We start from the raw sequence: 27,426 nt of genomic DNA on the forward strand, positions 1-27,426 counted from the left end.
TGTAGTGTGTCCCAATTCTCCAGAGTGGTCCTTAGCCCCGCCCCCTTTGTGCCCTCAATCGACACTTTGGTGAAGCCCCCATCTAAGCGGATTTCGCCGAAGTATATTACCCACAATTCACTGATGCAGATGACGTTCTGAGCCAAAACCGTCAACGTAACCAGCCATCAAATCAGACTAATAAGAACTGCGTAAACTTTAGACAGCAAGCCAACAAATATTTTTTTGCTGGTTTTCCAGGCTCAACATTGTAAGATACCACTGGGTTCAGAGTGAGTCTGGGCAGCCAGTAGGCCATAACACTGAAGTTACCTTTCAAACAAACACTGGCATGGCGAGAGTCTGGTATATAAGCCTCCTTCGCTTCCTGCACTTTCTTCTCTTCAAAACAATTGCTTGTTGCAGTTTAAATAGCTTTTTTAGCAGCAAGACTGTGAAAACAGCGCTAGTTCCCGCCCTTTTTGATGTTGCAGTTACGGTGCAGAGGTGCAAGTTGATGACGTAACCCCTACTGTCCCAATTCTCCAATTTTGCACGCTTGTAACCTGCGCACTTCAACCCCTACATGCACTTGTACAAAGTACACACTTCATAGAGGGGCGTAGGGTGTAGTGTGGGAATTGGGACAGGGCCTATCTGCAGCACACGCACTCAGCTTTGTGTTCTGTGTTTGTGTGTTTTTAAAGTTAAGACAAACTTTATTTAAAGGGTGATTTTAAACACAGAAGATAGGCCATAACGCGCCGGACACGATTATGCATTTTAACCCTTTTATTGACGGTATTTTTAAAGGTGTGTGTTTGATTCTGGTGCTAAGCTATCAGCTTCTTTTGTTAGCTTCAACTGCTAACAGCTAAGAACACGTACTTGCCTGCTAAAGAATATTTATCCACAAAGGTTGTTAGTTTTCAATCCAGTAAATAATAGTTCCCTAAACATTATTTTACTAAACTTGATAACTAAATCAACACCATTAAGCCCCATTTCTCCAGAAAGATTTGGCACTTTTACCATCTCCTTTAATAATATTTCTTTAAATATTATTTTAATAGATAAAGGCAGCTAATGAGACACCATTGAGAAATGGTCATCCAGAAGGTTGGTTTTATTCAGCAGATCATTCTTTAAAACATTATTTTATTAAAATAATATTTTATCTGATCTTGCATTGTGAATGGTTGTCTAAAGGTATGCTGATTATTGCCTAAGTTAGTTCCAAGACTAACTTAACTTCACTTCCAGATCCTTCAAGATAATCCTTGGTTCTCAAACATGAATAACATTGCATGGTAATGTTGCATCACTCTTTTGGTCATGGTTTTCAATCATCTTTAATCAACTTGTTTATATTGTACATAGCCCATTAATCTTCCCTATTGTTTAATTCTGCTTGGTAGTTAGTTGGATTGTTTTAGCATCATAAAGAGTTTGTTGATTGAAATTTGTTTGACTTTGAGTTGACTTATTTTTGTTAATAAATTCTTGTATTTTAAGAAATTGTGTGAATTCATTCCATGTGTGTTCAGAGTTTATGCTGTTCAATAATGTCAGAGCTCGTCTCACACCTTTCTATTTTGTCCTAATACCATCGCCTTACTGGGCTGGTTTTCACAGGACAATCCTTAACAGACCAAAATATTATTGATATGATAAAATATTATTATTAAATATTTTCAGATTCATAATCACAACACTGTATTTGACCTTGTCTTGTTTTAACTTAGGATCCTGTTTAAAAATAAGTGTGCACAACTTTAGAGAGTGGAAGCACTTTGTTTCTCTTAATGTTTAAAAATTGCGTCTTAACATTTTCTGGCGACTCGCCGATTATTTTAGAACCCAAACACACTTCATCAAACTGTTGTTTTAAATTTTTAAAGCATCATTGTGGGGAAAGCTTGCTAATATACTTTTCCTCCCTGTTTCCCATGCTTGCTAGGCAGGGAACTAATTTTCTCGTGACATCTCAGCCATTCTTCTACTTCACACTCACAGTTTCATTCTCTGGCCAACCAGGCGGTACAGCAACGTTTCCTGGTCCAAATGAGAGCTTATTTTTTTTATCTTTCAGACAACAAAGCTTATTCACAATAGAGTTTATTCAGTGAGCTAGCGTCTCTTAGCCTAGCATCTATCAGTCAAAGTTTGTCATTGTAATGTCTCCCCCATGCTACTTACGTTTGCTCATTGTTATCGACTCACACACATTTACACTGGCCAGTTGATGTTACACCTTTTTTTTCTTTTTTATATATATATTTTCACAGCTGTTTACTCACAAGGAAGACTTCCCCTCGGCAGTATCTTTCGGACTTCTTTAAAGAAGTCCTGGACCCAACAAACCTTAGCCGAGTATACGCATCTATCTGAACTTGTGTGTTCTCTCACAAAGAAGTAAGCTACTTTTTTGATGTTTTAAGAAGATCAGAGGCCTTTGAAACCCATAACACTTCCCACGGCAGTATCTCTGAATTTCTTATTCGCGCATGATGGAAAAAGTTTTTGACATATTCCTGTTTCTCTTAAATCTACAATCATCTCCTTTGTTTTAGTCACGTTCAAGATGAGATGATAGTTTCCACACAATGCCACAAAGCAGTTCACCACCTTCCTGTACTCATCTTCTTGTCCATCTCTGATCCACCCCACAAATGCAGAATCATCCGAGTATTTCTGCAGTTGACAGGAGTCTGTCTTGTACTGGAAGTCTGAGGTGTACAGAGTGAAGAGGAATGGTGAGAGTACAGTCCCCTGTGGTGCTCCTGTGCTGCTGACTACCTGGTTAGACACACAACCCTTCAGTCTCACAAACTGTGGTCTGTTGGTCAGGTAGTCTTTGATCCAGGAGATTGTTGAGGCCTCCACCTGAGGTCTCTGGAGTTTCTGACAAAGCAAATCAGGTTGGAGAGATGACAGAGATGACACTTTACAGTAACATGTCCTGGATGACACCATCTTTTGTTCACAAGTACTGCAAGTCCACCTCCTTTACATTTGCCGCTGCTTTTTAAATATCTGTCTGCTTGTATGGTCAGAAAGCCTGGCAGAGAGACGCTAGAGTCGGGGATATGATCCTGCAGCCATGTCTCAGTAAAACACATAATACTGCATTCCCGGTACTCTAGCTGGGTCCTTTGTAGGGCTTGGAGTTCATCCAACTTGTTTCCCAACCATCTCACGTTGCCCATCATAATCGACGGAAGAGATGGTTTGAGCTTCCTCCTTCTCTCTCTTCTCTTAGCTCCTGCTCTACATCCACGGCGTGTCCTTTTCAACTCATCAGGGATTTGGGGTTGTAGTTGAAGTATTAATTGAGCTTTTGATATATTAATCAGCTGCTCCCGGTTGTAAGAAACAACCCTGCTGTCATGGCAATGCATCATAACAAATGTCCAAAAGTAGAAAAGTATTAGGAAAAATCTTCCCAGCTGCACAGCATCCGACACCAGAGAGGACAGTTGTCCAAATAAAATCAACTGTGTTCACCACAAGAGGAATTTGAGTTCCCAAAAAAGAATCAATCAAGAGTTACTCCAACCTGCTGCCACCTTGAGCGGCGCAATTCTAGAATTTTTTATGTATCTTTCCTTTCATGCAATAATGGGGCTCCAAACGTTCTCCCCTAAACTACAACCTTTTCAGAGGATTGTACCTTCCCCTCCCGGACTATCACCATTGCAGTCGCATTGCCATAACACGTCTTAATCCGTTTTCAGAATCTCACTCGAAACCATTCTGATCCATTTCTTCACCTCCAAAGGTACGAAATAAATTCCAGCTCACTCAGAATCAACAACACAGCCAAAGTGTTTTTAAGAAAAACACTGGAGATTTTTAAGAGGAGTCTCCTCACCTAATAATGTACAGTCGCAGGCTGTAATAAGCAGTCTGTTCGAGGCCCCTAGCCAGAAGTGGGAAGGCGCTTCCGGGGCACAGGCGGAAACACCAATTTGTACGAGCTACTGCACCCTGTTGGTGGTCAGAGGCCTTGGAGCTACCCCGAATCCTTTTTCCCCAGAAGCGACAACACTGTTTACAACACTGTCTCTTAAAGGAACGACTCTCAAAGTATTCTATACTCTCATCACTTTTATTGTAAATAAGGCAGGGGAATGGTTACAGAGATCAGCGCTGATGGCTCCCGTCCTTAACCCGCTCGGTGATTGAAGTGCCGAAACAGCACCAAAAGAAGGTCACACATGGTTTTTATGTCTGGTACTGCCTTCCAAGAGATGTACACTCCCTCAGTGTTTATCAGTAGACTATGTGTCACCATTGTGGTGTCTATCTGACAGTGTGTGTAATAGAAGGTGTCCAAACCTGAATCTAAGTGTGGCTGCAGCAATATAATCAACCCGCTTACAGGGCACTCCATAATCAAACCCAATGCACTAAACTTTATTTCAAACTGTAGGTCATTTATCCTTATGACATGCGTCAGTGAGGATTCTTATCAAATCCTAACAAAAGTGAAAACATTAGCATATATACCTTATCTTTATGGTGTGTATGTAAACGCTCACCAAGTTCAACACACCTGAACTTAATGAGTGCTTAATTAGTAGGCATCTGCAGACATTGATGACCTACTGAGAAGGTAAATCAGTCATTTGTATCAGATGTGTTGGAACAGGGAGGTTATGTTGAAATGTTATAAGAATAATATCTCACCTAGCATCATGCTGACATTGAAAGTAGGAAGGAGTAGAAAGGAGGTGGTGATTATTTACTCTGGGAAATAGGAGGTTATATGATACCAGTGAATTTCCTGTGTGAAACAGACTACGAATATAACATGTAAAATATTTGTGGTCAAAGCAACTGATATAAAAGTACAGAAAACAACCCATCCTGTGTACAAGTGACTGAGTTTCCTCTGTAGGGTGGCCAAACTCTGTCTTAGAGATAGGATGAAGAGCTCCATCATCTGAGGGCAGCTTTCAGTAAAGCCACTGCTTCTCAGCCTCTAAATTAGTCTGTTAAGGTGGTTGAAGCATCTGATCAGGACGCCACCTAAGCACCTTTCGTAAGAGGTTTTCCTGGCACATCTCACTAGGAAAGAACCAGAACCAGTGGGAAGAACTAATGATAAAGCTATGGAGCATTTTAGGTGATGCACTGCTGTAGCTTTCTTAGCCCAGTTAACCCCTGTTGGAGCAGCATATACACCTGACCTGCCGGAACTATGATTGGGATTAAATGTATGTCTTCATCTTTGTTGGTAAGTGCAATACTGATGAAATTTTGTGTTATTTTATTTCACTGTAAAGATTTGATTTTAATTATTTTAATCACGTTTCAAACTGTGACTCAGTATTGGGCCTTGCCTAATTTTAAATTACTTGGATTGGTGACAGAAAAAACCTGATCAAGACATTTCTTGTAGTAGACTAATCAAAAAACTATCCAGTTTAATCAAGAGAAACCGAACAATGAGCTGGGGTATGTCGCTGGAGAGGAGGATGTCTGGTTTTTGCCCTTCCTGACCTGTTATCCTCAATAGCCAAAAAAGCTAAACAAAAAATGATGGACTGACGGACAGATGGATGGATCCCATTAAGATGAATTTCTCAAAGTCAGAAGTATACAGCCAAGTGATGTGGAGACATTTAACAAAAACCCTAATACTAGTCAGTCAGTTTGTGCTTCTTCTGTCACTGAACCTCCAGAATTGACTTAGGAGTAATATAAGGACTACAGAAAAAAAGAAGAAACTGCTAAAAATTAAGAATTTGCTATAGACATAATATACAAGTCTGTGATGTAATAGGTCAGCTGGAAGTAGCAAGATACTAACTAATGCAACTAATGAATGAATGACTGATTTTTGTTCTTTCATAAACAGGATTTGCAAACGTTGATTTGCTTTGATTTCAGAAGGCTGTGAGACATCTGTACAGAAAGTTTCACCTCAATCTTCTTTGTTACATGTAGATGTGAAATCCTGGCTGAAATAAAAAGTGAATTTACTATGTTCATGGAAAGTATTCATCAATGATGCACAATTCCTGTGAAAGCATAAGCAGGCAGGTCATTAGGCGCATTAGAAGCAAATTAAATAGATTAGAAATGAGTTCCATCCCCTGGATGTGCCATGCTCCCAAACTGTTTCTGATCCATGATAAGAATCTGGAGATAGCATAACAAAATAGAGCAGGTTTTCAATTCTGAAACCTATCTAATGAGGATTCTTGTTGGACGGAGCTAACATTTAGTTAATGGACATGCTTTCAGACCGTCTTTTTTATTGACCCAGTCATCTCAGTCTGCTCATCAGGGTAAGTGTGTATGGAGAGGAATCACTCAATGCCAAGCCCACAGCAGACAAACTCAGTTCTGTTTTGTTTTTGTTTTCTCATAGATAGATTTAATGGATCCAAGGCTGTGTTTAAAAAGGCACATCTTGTTATATGGGAGCTAAAGTTTATGTCATGTTTTGTGAGTCAGGAACTGGACTAAAGTGCAGACATAAACTCTGGAGCAGGATGGTGAGTTGAAATTATTTAATATAAATAACAAAATACAAAACCTTACGGTCTGGCATGAGGACCAGAGAGCATGAGCACAGACAGAGAACTGGGTGGAACAAACAAAAAAAAGGGACATCAATGAGATCAATGAGAACCAGTGATCTTATATACTGAGACAGGGTGGAGAAATGACAGGTAACCCAGATGTGCTATTTGGGAAATGTGGAGCAGCTGTGGTAGAGAAGGCAGAGCAAGTAGGGAGAGTAATTAGCCAAAGGAGAACAGAAACAGAAATAAACCCAAAGATTAATCTAACAGAATCTAACTTCTAGATGTATAAAAAAACACTAAAACACAAAAAATGAACTAATAATTAAAACACCTATCAATAATAGGCAACAGATTTAGCAACAGTGATACAAATACTGAAAGTTTGTTGTAAACATTGTGTAGTTTAAGAATTTAGCTTCTTAGGTTATGGTTCAAAGAGATGAGAGATGTATTAATCATACGCTTAAAAGTACAGTGCCTTACAATGATATATGTATCGGTTGAAGTTTCTCATATAAAAACCTTATAACTGTATTATGACCCTTTACTCCAATTGTTTCCTTGTTGTTTATTATGTTCTTAAAATCTTGTCTTATTCAAGTCATTTCCCAGTGCTCATTATTGTAAGAAATGGGTAGCTTTATTAGTTCAGTCCTTTGTGTTTATTTGCTTAATCTATTCTTGTGTTCTGTTCTTTGTACATTTGGGTTAATTCAGATCACCAACTGAAAACCTGTGCTAAGGTTTAAACATTGATGTCTAAGACACTATCCATCCATTCCTACTGAGCTTAAGCCATTTTGCAAAGAAAGATGTGCATGTGCAACATGTGCAAAGCTGGTTGTGACACACCCGAAGAAACTTGCTGTTGCTTTTACAGAGGGACTGGAATTACAAACTTATTTATGTCTGAAGGCAACTGATTGCACTGGATTTTATTTAGGGGTATTAGAGTAAAGGGGCTAATCAGCATTCAGATGGCCATAATTTCTGCTTTGATAATTGTTGCTTTGACACCTAGGGTTGTCAGCACTTTTATTATATTATATTACAATATGTTATTTATAATTTATTATAATATTTATTTATAATATATAATATTTTTCCCAACAGCTGTGCCACTATGCCGCCTACTTTATAATAGAGAGCCATGCAGTGATTGTGTATAATTTTTCTACAAATCTTCAGAGTACACCGTCTGACACACCACTCAGGTAGTTTTAAAATGACAGAGGACACATACAAAGTAAAAAATGCTAAAAAGAAACAGTTTGTCCCTGCAATCACCTAGGTGACCTGTCTGTTGCCGGTTGTTAGCTCAAGCTATTAGTTGTAGCTTTAGCATAAACTGTGTTGAATCCTCCTCCCTCAGCTTTGGGATTTTCCTTCCATTTAATGCAATATTATAATCATTTCATTTCTATTTTCTGTACAGCTTCTTCCATAGTAGATCGCGGGGAAGCTGGTGCCTATCTCCAGCAATCTATGGACGAGAGGCAGGGTACACCCTGGACAGGTCGCCAGTCCATCGCAGGGCAACACACAAACAACCATGCACACACCTAAGGGCAATTTAGAGAGACCAATTAACCTAACAGGCATGTCTTTGGACTGTTGGAGGAAGCCAGAGTACTCGGTGAGAATCGCGCATGCACGGGGACAACATGCAAACTCCATGCAGAAAGACCCCTGGCTGGGAGTCGTACCCAGGACCTTCTTGCTGCAAGGCAACAGTGCTACCAACTCCACCAATGTGCAGCCCGTGCAATATTCTAATTGTTTCTGTAGGTTGTATTTTTTTTAACAGATCGCAAGTGGTCCACAATTTCTGTAATTAAAAATAACTAACTGCATGCAACACTAATTCCCACGACCTACCTTGAGAAGAGAACAGAAACTGGGAAACATTATTAGCTTTACTTTAATAAAGTACAATAATGGCCAGCTGTGACGGTGAATCAGAATTCATTCCTGTGTAATTTCTCTCATATAATTACATGCAAAATCTCAGTAGAAAAGAAAAATCTTGAGTGATTAAACCCTAAATGGTGATACACTTTTCCCATTAGTGTGCAAAGAGAGGCAGAAACAGTACAGAATGCTCCACTCAATCCTGCTTCGTTATAGCATGCAGAAATGTAAAATTAGTGTGGGCTTACATTGCACATTAATTAGCTACCCTCCCTATAAAAAACAGTATCCATTCATTCCACCAACAAATCAATGATGGATATTTTTGCACCATGAATCCAATTATTGCTTTTAATTATAGGGATAAAGACTGCTTGCTCTTTGTTTTATGTTTTTCTTAGGCTGCTGAATCATGGAACATTTTAATCCACTTAATGTTTAGTAATTTCTAAGACAAAGCAAAAGCCTTTACTGCAGACAATGTACCACAAATAATATGGAACACAGTGTATGATTAGTAAGAGATTACATATTAAGCACAGGCCCTTTAAAACCCCTTCACAATGTTTAATGTTCTGCAAAAAGACTCCAAATGCAGGATCCTTTGTGACAATCTAAATATATTACTTTCATCAAACTATTTTTTTATAAAAACGTATTAAAAACTAATTATTAATAAAACTTTCTGACAGGCGAGATTGAATAGCTAAAGTTCTGCGAAAAAGTATTTGTCCCCTTACAGACTGTTTTTCACACTTTAAATGTTTCAGATCATAAAACTAATTTCAAAACCAGATAAAGATGACCTGGTAAAGACAACATTTTATTTATTTAAGAAGAAAGGCTATGCAAACTGGTCCTATGTATAAAAGCACCTGACAGCAATGAATTTTTAAATAGAACATTTAAATAATATCTTGAAAGAGAGAAAGCTTCAGGATTTTCTGGTAGCAGGCAGAATCCTTGGTTCCACCTGGGTTTACATTGTACCTTTGGAATTGATAAAAGCATCTGGTTTACTAACCCTAAGGGAATGAGATGGTGCACATAGATGCAACTGCACAGAAACATCAAACAGATCAACACAGGTAAGAAAAACAAAAATAAATGAAAGACCTCTAAAATGAATACAGAAGTGGTAAAGTGCAATGTCCTGGGGTGTTCTCGGTCTGCAGTGGTAAGGACCTTTCTAAAGTGGACCAAGAAAGGAACAGTGGGAATCTGGGAACAGGGTCATGGGCAGCCAAGGCTCACTGAAGCACAAAGGGAGCAAAGACTTACCCATGTGGTCCCATTCAAGCTGTATCTGATAAAACAAAAGGTGTCAAAACGTACAGTGCATCATGGTTTGTTGCATATGGAGTTGCATAACCATGGTGCCCATGCTGACCCAAAAATTGCCAACAATGGGTATGTAAGCAAAAGAGTTGGGCCAGGGAACAACAGAAGAAGGTGGCCAGAGTTTGAGGTATTGACCACTAAATTCCCTAGATCTCCATCCAATTGATTATTTATGGGATGTGCTAGGCAAAATGAGTTTAACTATGAAGGCCCCTCTTCCCAACATCCACAGCTTGAAGGATTTGGTGCTACTGCACAGTGCTCATCTGGTGGAGTGGACTGAATGTGTCAGGACAAAATGGGGTAAATTACACTATTAGGCAGGTGGTCATAATCTTATATCTGATTGGTATTGTTGCATGTCTGGCAGACTGTGTTTGTGTTTTTCCCTCTTCCCTTTTTTTTGTTTCGTCTTAGGTTCAGAAAGAAGGCTGGTGCCAAATTGGAATTTTGAGCTCTGATTGGATGGAGAATTTTAAAGGACCAACCAAGACTCAGGGCTGCCCTGTAAAGGAAGCTCACCAGTGAGGCTGACCTCCCTCCTTCTCCTTCTTCTGGCTGATGGCAGTTTAGCACACCTGTATTGCTGCTCTGGAGCATTTTGGTTTGTTTAAAAGGTTTGTCTAGCAAAACCTCCACCTCAAATACGGCCACTCACTCTTTTTTCAATATAAAGCCTCATCATCGACCTTTCTGCCCCTCACTCCGGTCCCCATCCCAGCATTACTCCATCATTCCCAAACCCTCCTTTTCCCTTTTCTATGCTACAGTCGACCAAGCCATTGCACTCATCAAAACTGCTGGGTGTGGTGCTTGGCTCACTAAGGCTGACATAACCGATGCCTTTAAAATCATGCCGGTCCACCCCTCTCAGTGGCACCTTCTAGGCGTCAAGTGGGATTGTTGTTTCTATTTCGCAGTAAGGCTTACTTTTGGTTGCAGAAGTAGCCCCTGTTTGTTCAACAAACTGTCAGAAGCTCTCTGCTGGATTGTCCTCAATGTCTCAGCTTCCTTCCATTCTCCAACTTTTTCGATGATTTCTTCCTCATCAACCCCCCTTCCCCCTTCCCTAGCCCCTCTCTCCTAAAGCTTCAACAGTTGTTTCACCAAGTTGGTGTCCCCCTGTCCGTGGAGAAAATGGCAGGCCCAACCAAGCAGCTTGAGTTCCTTGGCATCACCCTCGACTCCGAAGCAATGGTTGCCTCGCTGCCCGAGGTCAAAGTAACTCACATTCGCAAAGTCTCTCAGTCCTTCATTTCTTCCCCAGTTGTTTCCAAACGCCAACTTCTGTCTCTCCTGGGCCATCGTAATTTTGCCATGCGTATCATTCCCCAAGGTCGTTTCGTCATCTCCCGTCTGCTTGACCTGGCTAGTTCTGTCCCTTCTCTGCTCGACCTTATTTTAGATGACGGCCGTCATTCCGATCTGACTTTCTGGTCCAGTCGTTTTGGAAACTGGAATAGAATCTCCTTCTTTTATGACAACGTCGTCCACTCGGCTGACTCGTTTTAGTTTTTTATGGAGGCAGCTCCGTCCAAAGGTTTTTGGGGGGTTCTTTCAGGGAGAATGGTTCGCTGATGTATGGCCACCTTCCTTTCCCCAATCCGAATGCTCAGCTTTTGACGATATTATCCCCATCACCTCAGCCTGCTGCGTTTGGGGCCCTTACTGGAAACGAAAGCGCATTGCCGCTTTATGTGACAATACCGCTGTGGTCGATGCTATCAACAAAGGCCGCTCATCTTCCAAAGCTAATCATGCCTTACCTCCATTGCATCACCTGGCAGGCTGTAACTCACAACTTCATCATCTGTGCCCGTCATGTTCCAGGTTATTCTAATTCAATAGCCGATGCTCTGTCTCGTTCTACTTTTCAGATCACAGTTTCAGATCACAGTCCATCCCTCTCCACACCTTGGCAGGCACAGTCCATCCCTCTCATGCCTTCGCAGCATAATTCATCATTCTCATGCCTTAGCAGACTCTTTCATCACCCTCAATGCCTTGGCAGGCACACTAATCATTCTGAATTCCTTAGCAAGTACAATTCAACCCTCACCACACTTTGACATGCACAACTCATCCCTCTCCATGCCTTGGTAGGATCATTCTTCATTCTCATGCCTTAGCAGGCACATTCATCACTCTCTACACTTTGGCAGGCTATTCTATCCATCTTACGCTTTGTTGAACTCTGTCCATTTCCTTTCACTCCTTCAGGCTCAAATCATTCCTTCTCAATACCTGTCTGGCTCCCAACTTATTTCCATTCACAGTCGGTTTGATCTTCTTCTCGTTTTATTCTGATCTCATCTTCTCTACTATTCACTTATCAGTTTCGCATCATTCCTGCTAACCAACATTCCGTTTATATTCAGCCAAGCCCCGTCCTCAGTCCATTTTTGGGGGAAGACTTCTCTAATTCTAACCCTAAGATGTTCATTCAAGCTTATGTCATTATCAGCATCCATGTCTTCCACCAGGGTCCGAGCGCCAAAAGAAAACAAACATCAGCTAATAAACTCCTCTAATTGCCATCTCTGTGTTTCTCTCAATTGTGAGTCTTTCAGGTTGAAATTGAGTTTTGACATCTTGGAAGACTCATCTCCATTTCTGGCTCCGTCTAACTACTCCACCACGTTCTCCGTTCCAACCAATCAGCTCCTGGTCTGCAATCCTCTTCAGCCAATCATTCCTCCAGGCTTCGCTTTAAAAGACCTTCATAAGCAGAATCTCCTGCTCTTCAGCTGAGCTTCAACCCTCCTCCACCCCATCTCCACCATCTGGCTTCCAAGCTCCTTCCGACTTCTTTATCTCCTCAGACCTCCACTCCATCACCAGTATCAGGATTCCGCGGGGAAAAACTTTTATGATTCTAACCCTAAGATGTTCATTCAAGCTCATGTATTTATCAGCATCCATGTCTTCCTACTGGGGTCCGAGCCAAACGAAAACAAACATCAGCTAATAAACTCCTCTAATTCCCATCTCTGTGTTTGTCTCATTTGTGAGTCTTTTCAGGTTGAAATAACAGGTATATTTGGACGGAACGGAATTATGAGTGCCTGGATATGAATCTGAATCTAACAGCACTATATTGAATTGTTGTGCAGTAAACTGGATTAAATTAGTATGTACTTGAATTGAATTGCACAAAACTGGATGTTAATTTAAACCTGTGTTTTCCTATGAACTTCCTTGGGATAACTTTATTGTAAACTGAATCTAGATAATAAAATCAATTGAATATATGTTTAGAGTCTCATGTTTTATTATTCACAAATCATGTTAAACTGCTTTTAATCAGTTTTTTAATTTTTTACTTGTGCAGTGGATCATTTGGCCTCATGCATAAAGAATGAAGACCATTGTACTCTGTCTTCCTCTACTCTATAATGTGAAATATTTCATAATAGATGATAGAAATATTGAGCAGTCCTGAAATATAATAATAGCAAATATTGTGATTTACAGGATAAACCTTTGCTGTCCTATGACAAAAAACAGACAATCTATTTCAAATTCTAGCCCTAAATTGTTTTTATACTACCTCTCAATTGCTAATAAATTTATGCTTGCAGCGTGTACATTAAACAGGAAAGCTCCAGGAGTCTAGCAAGATTAACTACCTCCCCAACCACTTTAGGTTTTCAATTTTAGACCATCTTTATATTCATCTGAAGTGTATTCACGTGAAATACCTGGAGGCCATTCATCAGAAATGCATTGTGTCCCTCAAGAGACAGAAAAACTTTTTAAAAGTTTTTTTTAGACGTTGATACTAAAAGCTACAGATTGCCTTTAGTGGTTTCTAAAGGTTTAGATAGAGTGTTGCATTTAAAGCCTGAATCTTTTTATTTTATACTCCATATATGTACAGTATAGACCAAAGGTTTGGACACACCTTCTCATTCAAAGAGTTTTCTTTATTTTCATGACTATGAATATTGTAGCTTCACACTGAAGGCATCAAAACTATGAATTCACACATGTGGAATTATATACTGAACAAAAAAGTGTGAAACAACTGAAAATATGTCTTATATTCTAGGTTCTTCAAAGTAGCCACCTTTTGCTTTGATTACTGCTCCGCACACTCTTGGCATTCTGTTGATGAGCTTCAAGAGGTCGTCACCTGAAATGGTTTTCCAATAGTTTTGAAGGAGTTCCCAGAGATGCTTAGCACTTGTTGGCCCTTTTGCCTTCACTCTGCGGTCCAGCTCACCCCAAACCATCTCGATTGGGTTCAGGTCCGGTGACTGCGGAGGCAAGGTCATCTGGCCCAGCACCCCATCACTCTCCTTCTTGGTCAAATAGCCCTTACACAGCCTGGACAAGTCTATTCTGCCTGTTGCCTATCCTCAGCTGTGGTTTCCTAGCAGCTATTTTACCATGAAGGCCTGATTCACACAGTCTCCTCTTAACAGTTGTTCCAGATATGTGTCTGCTGCTAGAACTCTGTGTGGCATTGACCTGTTCTCTAATCGGAGCTGCCGTTAACCTGCGATTTCTGAGGCTGGTGACCCGGATGAACTTATCGGCCATGTGAGCCAGTTATGGTTTTTGCGACTGCACTTGGGGACATTTTCAAAGATTTCCCAGTTGTTCGGACTGACTGACCTTCATTTCTTAAAGTAATGATGGCCACACGTTTTTCTTTACTTAGCTGTTTTGTTTTTGCCATAATACAAATTCTAACAGTCTATTCAGTAGGACTATCAGCTGTGTACTGTATCCACCTCCTGCACAACACAACTGATGGTCCCTACCCCATTTATAAGGCTTGAAATCCCACTTATTAAACCTGACAGGGCACACCTGTGAACTGAAAACCATTTCAGGTGACTACCTCTTGAAGCTCATCAATAGAATGCCAAGAGTGCGCATAGCAGTAATCAAAGCAAAAGGTGGCTACTTTGAAGAACCTAGAATATAAGACATATTTTCAGTTGTTTCACACTTTTTTGTTCAGTATATAATTCCACATGTGTTAATTCATAGTTTTGATGCCTTCAGTGTGAAGCTACAATATTCATAGTCATGAAAATAAAGAAAACTCTTTGAATGAGAAGGTGTGTCCAAACCTTTGGTCTGTACTGTATGTGTTGCACTGCGACAGATTCCTCTGCTACGATGATTAAATAGTATATGACAGTGCTTATTCAAAATATTGTGACCTAATAGAAATATAATTTAGGAAGCAACATATTCATATACATGGTTTTACAATTTATATTTTAGGATCATCTGCCCAGTTAAACAGCACCAATATACTGAAACCATATCAGAACTGTCTAAATCAAAGACCTAGGTGAAGAAAAACAGTGGCTTCTTTTGCTTTTAAATCTGGCAGTATAGCAGCACTCAGAACAGCCAGAGCTAACCTGAACCTTGCTATAAGAGTTGCTAAGCGGATGTGTTGAGAAGGTGCAGGATTTCTTCCAGAACTCTTCAAACACCAGAAGAAGGATATTCAAACTATCAGACAATGAGGCTGCACCCTACTCAAGTTGAGATAACATCAACATATTGAATGAACTCAATAACCCTTTTGCTAGGTTTGATGCACTTAACATCACTCCTGCAACAAAATCGACTCCTCATTTTGGTGAGCAGCCACTCACACTGGCCACAGCTAATGTCTGCAGAACCCTAAAGAGAGTAAACACATGGAAACCAGGCACGATTCCAAGAAGGGTACTCAAGAGATGTGCTGGCCAGTTGGCTGGTGTTTTCACAGACATATTTGACATCTCACTGGCTCAGGCTAAGGTACCACAATGTCTAAAGGTTGCCACAATCATCACTTTACCAAAAACAAAACAAAAAAACACAATCTCACTACCTTCAGCGGTACTATCGATAGAAACCTGGCCAGCTGCATCTCTGTCTGGTTAGGACCCTGCCATGTCTCGGACTGGGGGGTTCTGCAGAGGGTGGTGGGGACAGCAGGAAAAATTATAGGTACACCAATTCAAGATGTTACCTGACCAAAGCCCAGAATATCAAGAACAGCTCACACCCACACCACCAACTGTTCTTAACTGATTTATTGGACATATCAAAAAACTGCTGTATGAGTGGTGCAGCTCCTTGTATTGCACACATGTTCTCCACTGATACAGCATTTAAACTGCTTCTCAATTGTGGCAGCAATGACCCAATTATGAGATGATTTGATATCATGCAGAACCTTGTCTGCACTGAAGAAGACACGCTTACCTCGTGATGCCCAAAGCTTAAAAATAAAACTAATTAATTGGACAAATAATAATAATAATGCAAAAGTAACATCGCCCTCCATGCTGAACACTGAATTACACACACTTGATCCTGAAACACACACACTATTCAGACTGGAAGAGCACCAAAAGGGACATGCTTACTTCATAGGTGTGTCAGGACTTGATTTTTTCAGGTTTAACACATGTAAAATACATGGTGGAATAGGAAACAGTCTGGCGACAGTTTTACTTTTAAAGTTTGAATAAGTAAAATAAAACTCATGCATGTGATCTTCCCAACATCCACAACACTGGAAAAGCCATCCAGTCAACCAACCAGACATTGTATTTTCTAATGACAAAATTTTAATCTGAGAAGTCCTGATGACTTCCAACATTACTGACATTGCAAGATGATTTCCCAGACGATGTTCTCTACACAGTACAGTGAAGCAAGCTCTAGTATGATCTGGGAACTTTTCTAATTCAATGGAAAAATGGAAGGGCCATCAAACTTAGGCTGGGTACATGGATATGATGCAGCAGGATATCCATCTTGACTTAGGGGTCTGTGCAGGGTCTTTCAACAGAACAACACTGCAGCTTACAACACCCTGACTAGTGACTCTTCCAACAAAATAACACCCCTCTTTTTGACTATCCTGCAGGTTTCCCTGATCTAAATCCCATTGGAAATATTTAGCATTGGATGGCAACGGTACACAGACTACACATACAGATGCCAATTCCAAAAATGGCCTATTGTGAAGACATTTTTACACATTGTTGCGACGTTCCCATTAGCCTCCTGGAAACACATGCACAAACCACAATCTTTGAAATAATCTATTAGAATGGTGGGACTACTTACTACTTTTTTTTTTACACTTTTAGTTGTTTTTTTTTAGATATCAGACTATGGGGAGACATGTACTGGTTACTGTTTCCTTGGATGGATAAAATGTGTGCAGGTGTATTTGTGGGTTTTCTGTTTGCATTTTATTTGGATAAACCTGTCTTAACAGCAGTCCTTTTAGGTGTTCAATTCTGAAGCAACACCAGACATGTTCCCTGCTATTATTGTGGAGCAGCTCTTCTAAGATCAGCAACTTGGTTGTCACAGGCTCCTGCTGCTACACAGCCCACTGGAGATGGAGAGGCAGCCTCTCCCTCTGGCAGCTATTGTGTGCTTGATGGCTGATTCTTAGCTGCCCAAAACCACAACAGCTTTGTTTCACTCCTGCAAGTCCTGTCCTGCCACCATTTAGGTATTATCTTTCAATAAAATTATTCTATAAAGCCTTAATACTACCAATGACCTCAAAGCAACGGTTGCATTATAAGAAGTTGCCCTTTTCAAAATGAATATGTATTCATTTTTCCAGCCAGAGGACATACTCCCATTTAAAAGCTAAAACTAATTATCATTTAATATTTCTAGCTAATTGTAGTCTAATGGGAGAAGAGGAAAAAATAAATAAATAAATCTAATAGCTAAATTACAGTGCCTTACTTCACCACTTCACCTGGAGCTTTACAGTAAAATGAAATAAATAAATATAGCTTTTAAATTTTCAAGCAAGTGCAGTTCCCAAACAAAGAACGCTAGTTTCATAAAAGGAGCTCAAAGAAAAGGCCTGAAAATGAAATATCTCTCAAATGAAACATGACAAATGCAGGGAATGTATTTGAGGTTGGAAGTCAAGGTAATCCTAAAAATTCTAAATAAACACAATCCTGGTCCTTTCCTGAGGTCTGCTCTGTCGAATATGTTATTGAGTGAGCCTTTCAGATTTGCAGGAGGGAAGTAAATCATACACTTCACTTTATCTTTTTTTTCTCCTGATTAGACATCCATAAATTTAAAAGACTTTATCTTGCTTTCTGCCGTGAAGTTAACAGCAAATCTTATTAAACATTAGTGAAATAATGTAAGTAGCCATAAAGAGAAATACATAGTAGTCTTACATATATATGTATATACACTAAATGGCCACTTTATTAGGGAGATCTGTTCAATTGCCAGTAACATGATGCACCTCAATGTCTAGATTTGGTAAAGATGTCTGTCTGAACAAGACAATCAAGGCATGCAGAATACCATCTCTGAATGAGCAACATGACAACTAATAAAGTACAGGTCCTTCTCAAAATATTAGCATATTGTGATAAAGTTCATTATTTTCTATAACGTAATGATGAAAATTTAACATTCATATATTTTAGATTCATTGCACACTAACTGAAATATTTCAGGTCTTTTATTGTCTTAATACGGATGATTTTGGCATACAGCTCATGAAAACCCAAAATTCCTATCTCACAAAATTAGCATATTTCATCCGACCAATAAAAGAAAAGTGTTTTTAATACAAAAAACGTCAACCTTCAAATAATCATGTACAGTTATGCACTCAATACTTGGTCGGGAATCCTTTGGCAGAAATGACTGCTTCAATGCGGCGTGGCATGGAGGCAATCAGCCTGTGGCACTGCTGAGGTCTTATGGAGGCCCAGGATGCTTCGATAGAGGCCTTTAGCTCATCCAGAGTGTTGGGTCTTGAGTCTCTCAACGTTCTCTTCACAATATCCCACAGATTCTCTATGAGGTTCAGGTCAGGAGAGTTGGCAGGCCAATTGAGCACAGTGATACCATGGTCAGTAAACCATTTACCAGTGGTTTTGGCACTGTGAGCAGGTGCCAGGTCGCGCTGAAAAATGAAATCTTCATCTCCATAAAGCTTTTCAGCAGATGGAAGCATGAAGTGCTCCAAAATCTCCTGATAGCTAGCTGCATTGACCCTGCCCTTGATAAAACACAGTGGACCAACACCAGCAGCTGACATGGCACCCCAGACCATCACTGACTGTGGGTACTTGACACTGGACTTCTGGCATTTTGGCATTTCCTTCTCCCCAGTCTTCCTCCAGACTCTGGCACCTTGATTTCCGAATGACATGCAGAATTTGCTTTCATCCGAAAAAAGTACTTTGGACCACTGAGCAACAGTCCAGTGCTGCTTCTCTGTAGCCCAGGTTAGGCGCTTCTGCCGCTGTTTCTGGTTCAAAGGTGGCTTGACCTGGGGAATGCGGCACCTGTAGCCCATTTCCTGCACACGCCTGTGCACGGTGGCTCTGGATGTTTCTACTCCAGACTCAGTCCACTGCTTCCGCAGGTCCCCCAAGGTCTGGAATCGGCCCTTCTCCACAATCTTCCTCAGGGTTCGGTCACCTCTTCTCGTTGTGCAGCGTTTTCTGCCACACTTTTTCCTTCCCACAGACTTCCCACTGAGGTGCCTTGATACAGCACTCTGGGAACAGCCTATTCCTTCAGAAATTTCTTTCTGTGTCTTACCCTCTTGCTTGAGGGTGTCAATAGTGGCCTTCTGGACAGCAGTCAGGTCGGCAGTCTTACCCATGATTGGGGTTTTGAGTGATGAACCAGGCTGGGAGTTTTAAAGGCCTCAGGAATCTTTTGCAGGTGTTTAGAGTTAACTCGTTGATTCAGATGATTAGGTTCATAGCTCGTTTAGAGACTCTTTTAATGATATGCTAATTTTGTGAGATAGGAATTTTGGGTTTTCATGAGCTGTATGCCAAAATCATCCGTATTAAGACAATAAAAGACCTGAAATATTTCACTTAGTGTGCCATGAATCTAAAATATATGAATGTTAAATTTTCATTATGACATTATGGAAAATAATGAACTTTATCACAATATGCTAATATTTTGAGAAGGACCTGTAGATGGGCTACAGCAGCAGAATACCACACTTGGTGCCACTCCTGTAGGCTAAGAACAGGAAACTGAGGCAACAATTCACACAACCCGTTCAAAACTAGACAATAACAGCTTGTTAAAGCATTGGAGGGTCAAATGTGTCTCAATTTCAGATGTGATGTGATCAAATGCTCAGAATGTGGCTATTTAAAAGAATGGATCCTTCCTTCTAGGAACAGTTTAGACCAGACTTGACCATTATACGGCCTATCCGGCCGGTGGTATGTCAGTCATGAAAACAAATGAACAAGTATTTATGCTGTGTATGCAATACAACTGTGTTGCTTTTATTTTGAAAAGATATATTATTTGCGTGTGGTGCACGTACCTGCGTCTGTCAGTATAGTGACAGGTTATGCTAGGCAGCGAATTTACGTCCGAATACCGTTTTTAACAAGACACGGACTGCTAAATATTTATTTACAGAGGTCAAATGTAAAGGCGTGTGCTTAGTTTGTGGTACACAACACCGTATGAAAAGCGGGATTTTCGGCCCCCTAAACTGGCATGAATCCCGCTACGTCACGGCTCTTTACAGCCGTCTTCGGCAGGCGAAGCTCGCATCGTCTAAGCAGACAGCTAAAAGCGTACACGGAGGGAGGTAGCGGGGAGCGGAGCGGCTAGGTGTTACGACTCTATTTCACATATGAAAAGCGACCAGCTACAGCAGTAGCCCCACGTGGCTACTCAATCATTGGATGAATCAGGTGACATCAATCACTAATCACATGTGATTGGCTGTCATACCGTAGGTAGATCTGTCCCTATTGGACACCCTGAGCCTTTTTACAGGACTCGGTTAACGCCTCCCTTGTGAATTATAATAATCCTGTATCAAAAATACAGTCCTTACTCAAAACTCATTTCATATAATATAACTCATGTTGTTTCATTCATGCTAGGCTAATGATCTAACCAATTCGTTCTCAATCCTGCTCAACAAGTACCCCTGTCCTGCTTATTTTAGGTGTCCCCTTGCTGCCACACATCTGTTTAATATGAATGGGTCTTCTGCATCACTACAATCACTTGTTGCTGAAACAGAGACACCTACATTCAATTCAGTTTTATTTATATAGCGCCAATTCACAACACATGTCGTCTCAAGGCACTTCACAAAGGGTCTGGAATGTTGTAGGGTTGTTGGGGAGGTAAGAATAAACTACTTAGTGTTAGTTTGGCCATTTTAGAATGGGCTATGTGTAGGGGTACTAAGAAAAATAATAAACTGATAAGGCTTGTCCATCTAGAGCCCAATGGCAGCCATTGATATACTAAAAACCACAAGGACTGATACATGCAGGGCAGGGGTACTTGAAGCCTTGAATATAGATCCACTGATCTATACCTGAATAAAGGGCATGAGGCACACGCTTGACTCACTTTTTTTATAAAAAAAAAACAAAATTAAACATTAAATTAAACAGAAGAGTTAAAAAAGTTTACACAATTATTTCCAACTTGGTCTTGGTGTTGGTCTATCACACAAAATTCCAGTAAAATATGATCAACTTGGTGACAAAAGGTGGAAAAGATCAAGGGGCCTCAATACCTTTACAAGCACAGTAGGTTTATGTTTCTCTGTGAATGCATCTCCACAGCGACATTCTTCACAGGCACATTTAACTCAGGTGAATGTTTGCATAGAAAAGGCTTCTAATGCACACTGAAATACTGAAATATTTATTGTCATCTCGCATCAATTTTGACACCGGGTGAACCCATTTGGCTAAACAAAATAATTTCCTGTATGAGCTCAGACACACTTCAACCCCCCTCTGAATCATTTCAGAGCCTATCTCATTACAGATTGGCCTATCCAAGGCTGAATCCGACATCGTTCTTTTCTCAAACTGTAGTAATTTGACAGGTTTTTTGATAAATACTTGTTGTCAGATGACCTTTCCCACACCATCTTGTCTGGGAGTGTTTTCACTTGCCTGCCTTAGAAATTTATCAAAGTGCCTTACTTGGCGACACGAGTTAATGTGCTATTTTAAGCTTGCCGTGGCTGATAACGTAGTAAATTGTCCTTGTCTTAATGAGCCAGTTATGAGCTGTATTGTCACGGATAATCTATTATCTACAGAGGCTGCAGCATCCTCATTAGTGCCTTGTACTTTGTTTAGTATAATTCACGAAAAAAGGAATTCGCCAGGGGTGATCTTGGTGTTAACTAGATAACTGTAATCAATGTAAAACAGTATCTAACCAATATATGCAGTATTACAAGTGTAAAGCTCTTTTGATCTCCTATAATATTTTAACTTACCTTTTTTAGTTTTGTTAATTGTATTTAAGACTCTAAAATGATGCCCCATCACATTGTGTTTATGGCAGTTTTTCTGTTAGAAGCTAAATCTTGCTCTGCTTTGAATTTTTTTTTTTTTGTGAAAATTATGCACATAAATTTTTGCAAGGAGGGACTAGATCAACACTTTAGGAGTCATTGGAGTGATCCTAACATACAAAACAGCATTTTTTTCTAATTACTTTACTATTTTATCCTAAGTTATGAACTGACATTCAATATAATATTTACGTTCACTAAAACCTTTGCATGCTCATACTTCTGGTTATATCACATGAGGCATAAAGCAACAGTTTAGAATTCTTTTGAGTTCTCCCATTTGTATTTTTAATGTTTTTTGTTTTTATAGGCATATTTGGCCTGTAAGGTGGCCCACTTGTTAGTACTGTTCCTTGCAGCAAAAAGGTCCTGGGTTTAAATCCTGGCTTTGGGTCTTTCTGCATGAAGTCTGCATGTTCTCCCTATATCCACAGGTTCTCTCTGGTATCCCTCCACAGACCAAATGATGCTAATTGATCTCTCCAAAATGCCCAGGAGTGAGTGTGTGGATGTTTTTTTTTTGTTCTGTGTCTCTTTGTTAGACTTAGTAACCTGTTCAGGGTGCACCTCTTGCCCAGTGACCTCTAGCGATGTGGCAGCCTGCAAGGATAAGCAAGTGTTGGCGATGGATGGATGAATTCACATGTTTTTCTTCTTCAAAGGTGTTTCTGCATGGCTGCAATGAAACATTTTAGCTGTATAAGAGGACGACGTGGAACAGCTGGCCAGGGGATATGCAAATAACTGCCTGGTCTTTAACACCCAAAAAGTCCAAATAACTGGTGGTCGATAATAGGAAAAATAAAACTTATTGTATATTCGGCACGCTAACGTGCAGCCCTTATATTCAGGGCTGCACGGTGGCGTAGTTGGTAGCACTGTTGCCTTGCAGCACGAAAGTCGTGGGTGCAAATGGGAGTGTGCATGGTTATTTGTCCTGTATGTCTCTGTGTTGCCCTGCGATGGATTGGCGACCTGTCAAGGGTGTACCCTACCTTGCCCGTAGACTGCTGGAGATAGGTACCAGCTCCCCCGTGACCCACTATGGAATAAGTGGTATAGAAGTTGAATGAATGAAAACTTATATTCATTCGCTGATCATAAATGGGGACTGTCTGAAGAGGGTTCCAACATTCTGGTTTCTGGGTGTTGAGGTCAAGGATGAACTGTCCTGGCCAGTCAGTAGCATGGAGGTGCCAAAAAAGAGACAGCAGAGCATTTCCTTTCTGAAACTCCTTAGGAAGAACCAGCTATCCCAGAAGCTGCACCTTGCACCACTGCTGTGTGGAAAGCGTTCTCACACACTATGTGTGCATTTGGTATGCTAGCTGCACTGTTGCTTAGAAAAAGGCACTCCAGAGTGTTTTCACCACTGCCCAGAAAATTACTGACTGCACCTCTCCAACATGGATGAACTCTATATTTCCTGTTGTCTCAGAAAGCATAAAAACATAATAAAAGACTGGCGCAGGGTCTGCTTTCTCTTCTGCCTTCAGGTAGAAGATACAAGACAATAAAAACCAGAGCAAACAGGGTTAAATACTGTTTTTAGCCAAAGGCAGTTTTTGCACTGAATAACTACTATAAATGACAGTTTGCTGATTTTGGTGGGAATTGTACAATAAGTAATAACTGTGTGGATTCCCCTTTTTCTTTTTTGTTATTAGAATCTTGTTTTACTGCAAAAACATAGATCCATATTTTGTAGCCTTTTTGTGTTTTTATAACACAGAAGATTCAATTTAATTGCATTGCTATGGAAATGATGATGACAATCATTTCTTCAAGTGTTCTTTATGCGTTATAGTCACTCAGCATAAAGCTGCTAAAGTACAGTAGAAAACTGCACAGCATTCCGCTAAGACCTGTGATTAGTCCACAAAGAAGCAAACACAGAAGGTTGTCTGTTGCTCCTCTCCACTTCTAAAAACAGCAATTCAGGGGCTGTAAATCTAGCTGTAAACTTTTTAATGGGCTTATTGAAAAGCGCATAACCTACAAGATGCAACAGAAACTTTACTTGGAGCTCAGGATCTCAATAATAGTGTCTTGTACCACTAAGACTTGAGTCCTATATTTCTTGCTGTTACCCAGGGAGAGGTATATTAACAGCAGGGGTCGCGTTGACCAAATATTTTCTGTTTCTCACTGTGTTTTTTTAAACGGTGATGGAAAATTCTGAATGCCATCTGTCATTTTCACAGATTGCAATTTACACCCCAGACCCCTTGGTGGCGAGTTAGTGGTTGCAGTTAGCTGTTTTCTCACTAGATGCATGACGGCTCAGGATCAGGGACACAAGGTGGATCCACCTGGACATCCTTTTCAGAGAATTTGGGAAGCAGAACATGAAGCAGGTCCACCTTGACACCATCATTTGAGAACAATGCTGGAGTAGAATTGAGGAGGGCTGAACAGTAGGTGCAGATGGCGGTGACAACAGAGCCAGAGATGTAGATGACGAAGACGATGATGATGAAGGCTGCACAGCTAGAGTTTTTGATGTTAAACCTGTGTCTGCTGCTACTAAAAACGTGGGGATGAGTGGTGCAAGAGACACCTGGGCATGATAACGCTGAGCAGAAGTCTGGATTTTGGTGCTTGGAGGCGTCGATGAGTGGGCTCTGATGCTCAAAGGCGACCATGAGCTCTAGGGCTCTGAGTCGGCACAGACCTGGCTCTGGGGCTCTTTGGCCGACCGCCAGAAGACAAAATGTGTCATGTAAACATGTCAGTCGGAGACGCTGCTAAGGGAAGGACACATTTGTCGGCCGCATTTGGATGGATGGATAAGAGTTTAAAATTTTGTTTCTATTGTTTGATTTTTCAATGGAGCTGAAAACATATCGAAACATCAGTCAGTCAGTCATTTTCTACCGCTTATTCCATAGTGGGTCATGGGGAAGCTGGTGCCTATCTCCAGCAGTCTATGGGCAAGAGGCAGGGTACACCCTGGACAAGTCGCCAGTCCATCGCAGGGCAACACACAAACAACCATGCACACACTCATTCATTCATACACCTAAGGGCAATTTAGAGTGACCAATTAACCTAACAGGCATGTCTTTGGACTGTGGGAGGAAGCCAGAGTACCCGGTGAGAACCCACACATGCATGGGGAGAACATGCAAACTCCATGCAGAAAGACCCCTGGACGGGAATTGAACCCAGGACCTTCTTGCTGCAAGGCAACAGTGCTACCAACTGTGCCACCGCGAAACCTCATATCGAAACATTTATATGTTAGAAAGTGTACTGACTGTGTAATAGTTTCTGAAAAGGGTTTTTCTTTTTTCAGAGACAATTCTCCTTCAGCGCACAACGCCTGAAGCTATTCTTTTAATCAGCAATTCTTTAGAACTGTCTTTCAGGATCATTGACCTGCAGGCTTTGTCTAATAAAATGTTTGACATTTCAATAGATGCAGCCAAGCAAAGCATATTAGTTCTGCAGCATTTCAACCTTCAGAGGTAATTACATAACAACAGAGGCGGAAAGAAAATTGACAGCCCAGGAAATCATTCATTGCAAATGTTAAATATACTATGCACAGTGTAGCTGAAGCCTATCTGAAGAGCCATAATAAAAGGCTTACATAAAGTTTTTACAGATATGTAAATTATGTCAAAGTGCTGTTCTGTTTACTAAAAATACACATACAAACAAGCAAACAAAAACTGAACTAACGCTCTCAGGAGGAAGTTGTAATTTATAACTTTATCACCAGCTCTGTTCCATTTATTTTTCCAGTGAACTGTGAACAGCACTGGCACAACTGAAAGTAAGCTGGCCATTATCTACAGTAGGATGCAGCATTATTTAATTAGGCAAGATGTTCACTGTGAAAGAAGTGCCTAAGCACATTTTCACGATGCAGCAATAATTAACTTAATCTGGGTCAGAGACAACACATTATCATCAGGTTTTTTACCAAGTACACTGTGCAGTAGTATACATTTTCTCCATAAGATCACAGACAGCAGTACAGAGCCTGGAAACTATGAAAAAGAATTGAAGAAAAGTCTGCTTTCTAAAGTTTAGCCTAGTCAAACCCTAATCTAGGACTATACTAGTCAAGTTCTTATCCTAGTAAATAGGTAAATTATGGTACATGAGTACATTTTAATTTTTTATAATTTTCATCAAATTTGTCTCATCCTTTATCATTTTCACAATTTATAATACAAATAATACAAATTCAAAGTTTGAACAGTAATAGCATATTCGGTAATAATTAATAGAGCTAACCAGGTCAAACAGATAATACGCCTCAGGGTCGATTATGTTACTGAGGGAAGGAGCCTGAAAGTTAGCTATTTTCACTATCAGTAGCTGCGTTAACATGGACATAAGTAATCAGAATAAATGACCGATGGGACTAAAAATGTGTCATGTAAACATGTCAGTCGGAATATTCTGATCGGATTCGGCACGATTGAAATAAAATTTTAATTTTATTGAGAGGGACGGTTTATGCCGATTGACAATCCGATCGACATGCATGTAAACTTTTGACCGGATCAAGTTATTGGAATGAGGCAAACTGACTTGATTGCACATGTGCACTTGCGTCAACGTGACGTATTTCTGCCTCGAGTGGCAAAGTCGCTCTAGCTAGATGCTAACAGAATATTCCGATCGGCAAGTTTACATGACACGTTTTTAGTCCCATCAGCCGTTTTATTTCGATTGCTTATGTCCATAAAAACCGTACAGTCCAATTAGTTTTTGTTTTTTAATCCGAATATGTTTTATTCTGATTGTGAAATTTTGTGCATGTAAACGTAGCTAATGAAGTGTTTAAAATGAAGAATTTTAGAAAATAACATGAAAGCTAAGGAATATACTCTACTCTGGCGTTATCCTTTCAAAAGCTTTCTGTTAGGGAACATGCAGGAACACGCTAGCCATGCTAACTGTGGTAATCGCTATATATATATATATAGATATATATATTGCTAAACATGAACAATGTACCAAACATCACAATTTTTTCCAGTAAAATGATGATCATGTGTTTACATCAATTTGTAAATACAAATATTTAACTATTTTGTACGTCACTATTCACTGCAATCAAACTATTTCCCAATATAAACACATAGCCTTAAAATAAAATAATGTAATAGTAGACTGGGCCTAAAGAACAATTTAATTCAAGCAATTTTGATAATTGTGCTAAGTATAATAAACATTTAAAAAGTATGTCCTTAAAACCTAAACACAGACCCATTTTAATGAACTCCAAAGAATTGTTACTTAACGTCCTCATCTCACCAGTATGCACCTCTTTTG

At 40.1% G+C, this 27,426-nt stretch overlaps 1 pseudogene; it reads left to right on the top strand.

Moving 5' to 3' along the window:
• The first annotated feature begins 10,071 nt into the window (after positions 1 to 10,071).
• Positions 10,072 to 11,285, top strand: LOC124876185 (annotated as a pseudogene).
• Positions 11,286 to 27,426: the final 16,141 nt, after the last annotated feature.

This window comes from Girardinichthys multiradiatus, chromosome 11 (assembly GCF_021462225.1).
Source record: "Girardinichthys multiradiatus isolate DD_20200921_A chromosome 11, DD_fGirMul_XY1, whole genome shotgun sequence".
In the NCBI taxonomy this organism is placed as follows: Eukaryota; Metazoa; Chordata; class Actinopteri; order Cyprinodontiformes; family Goodeidae; genus Girardinichthys; species Girardinichthys multiradiatus.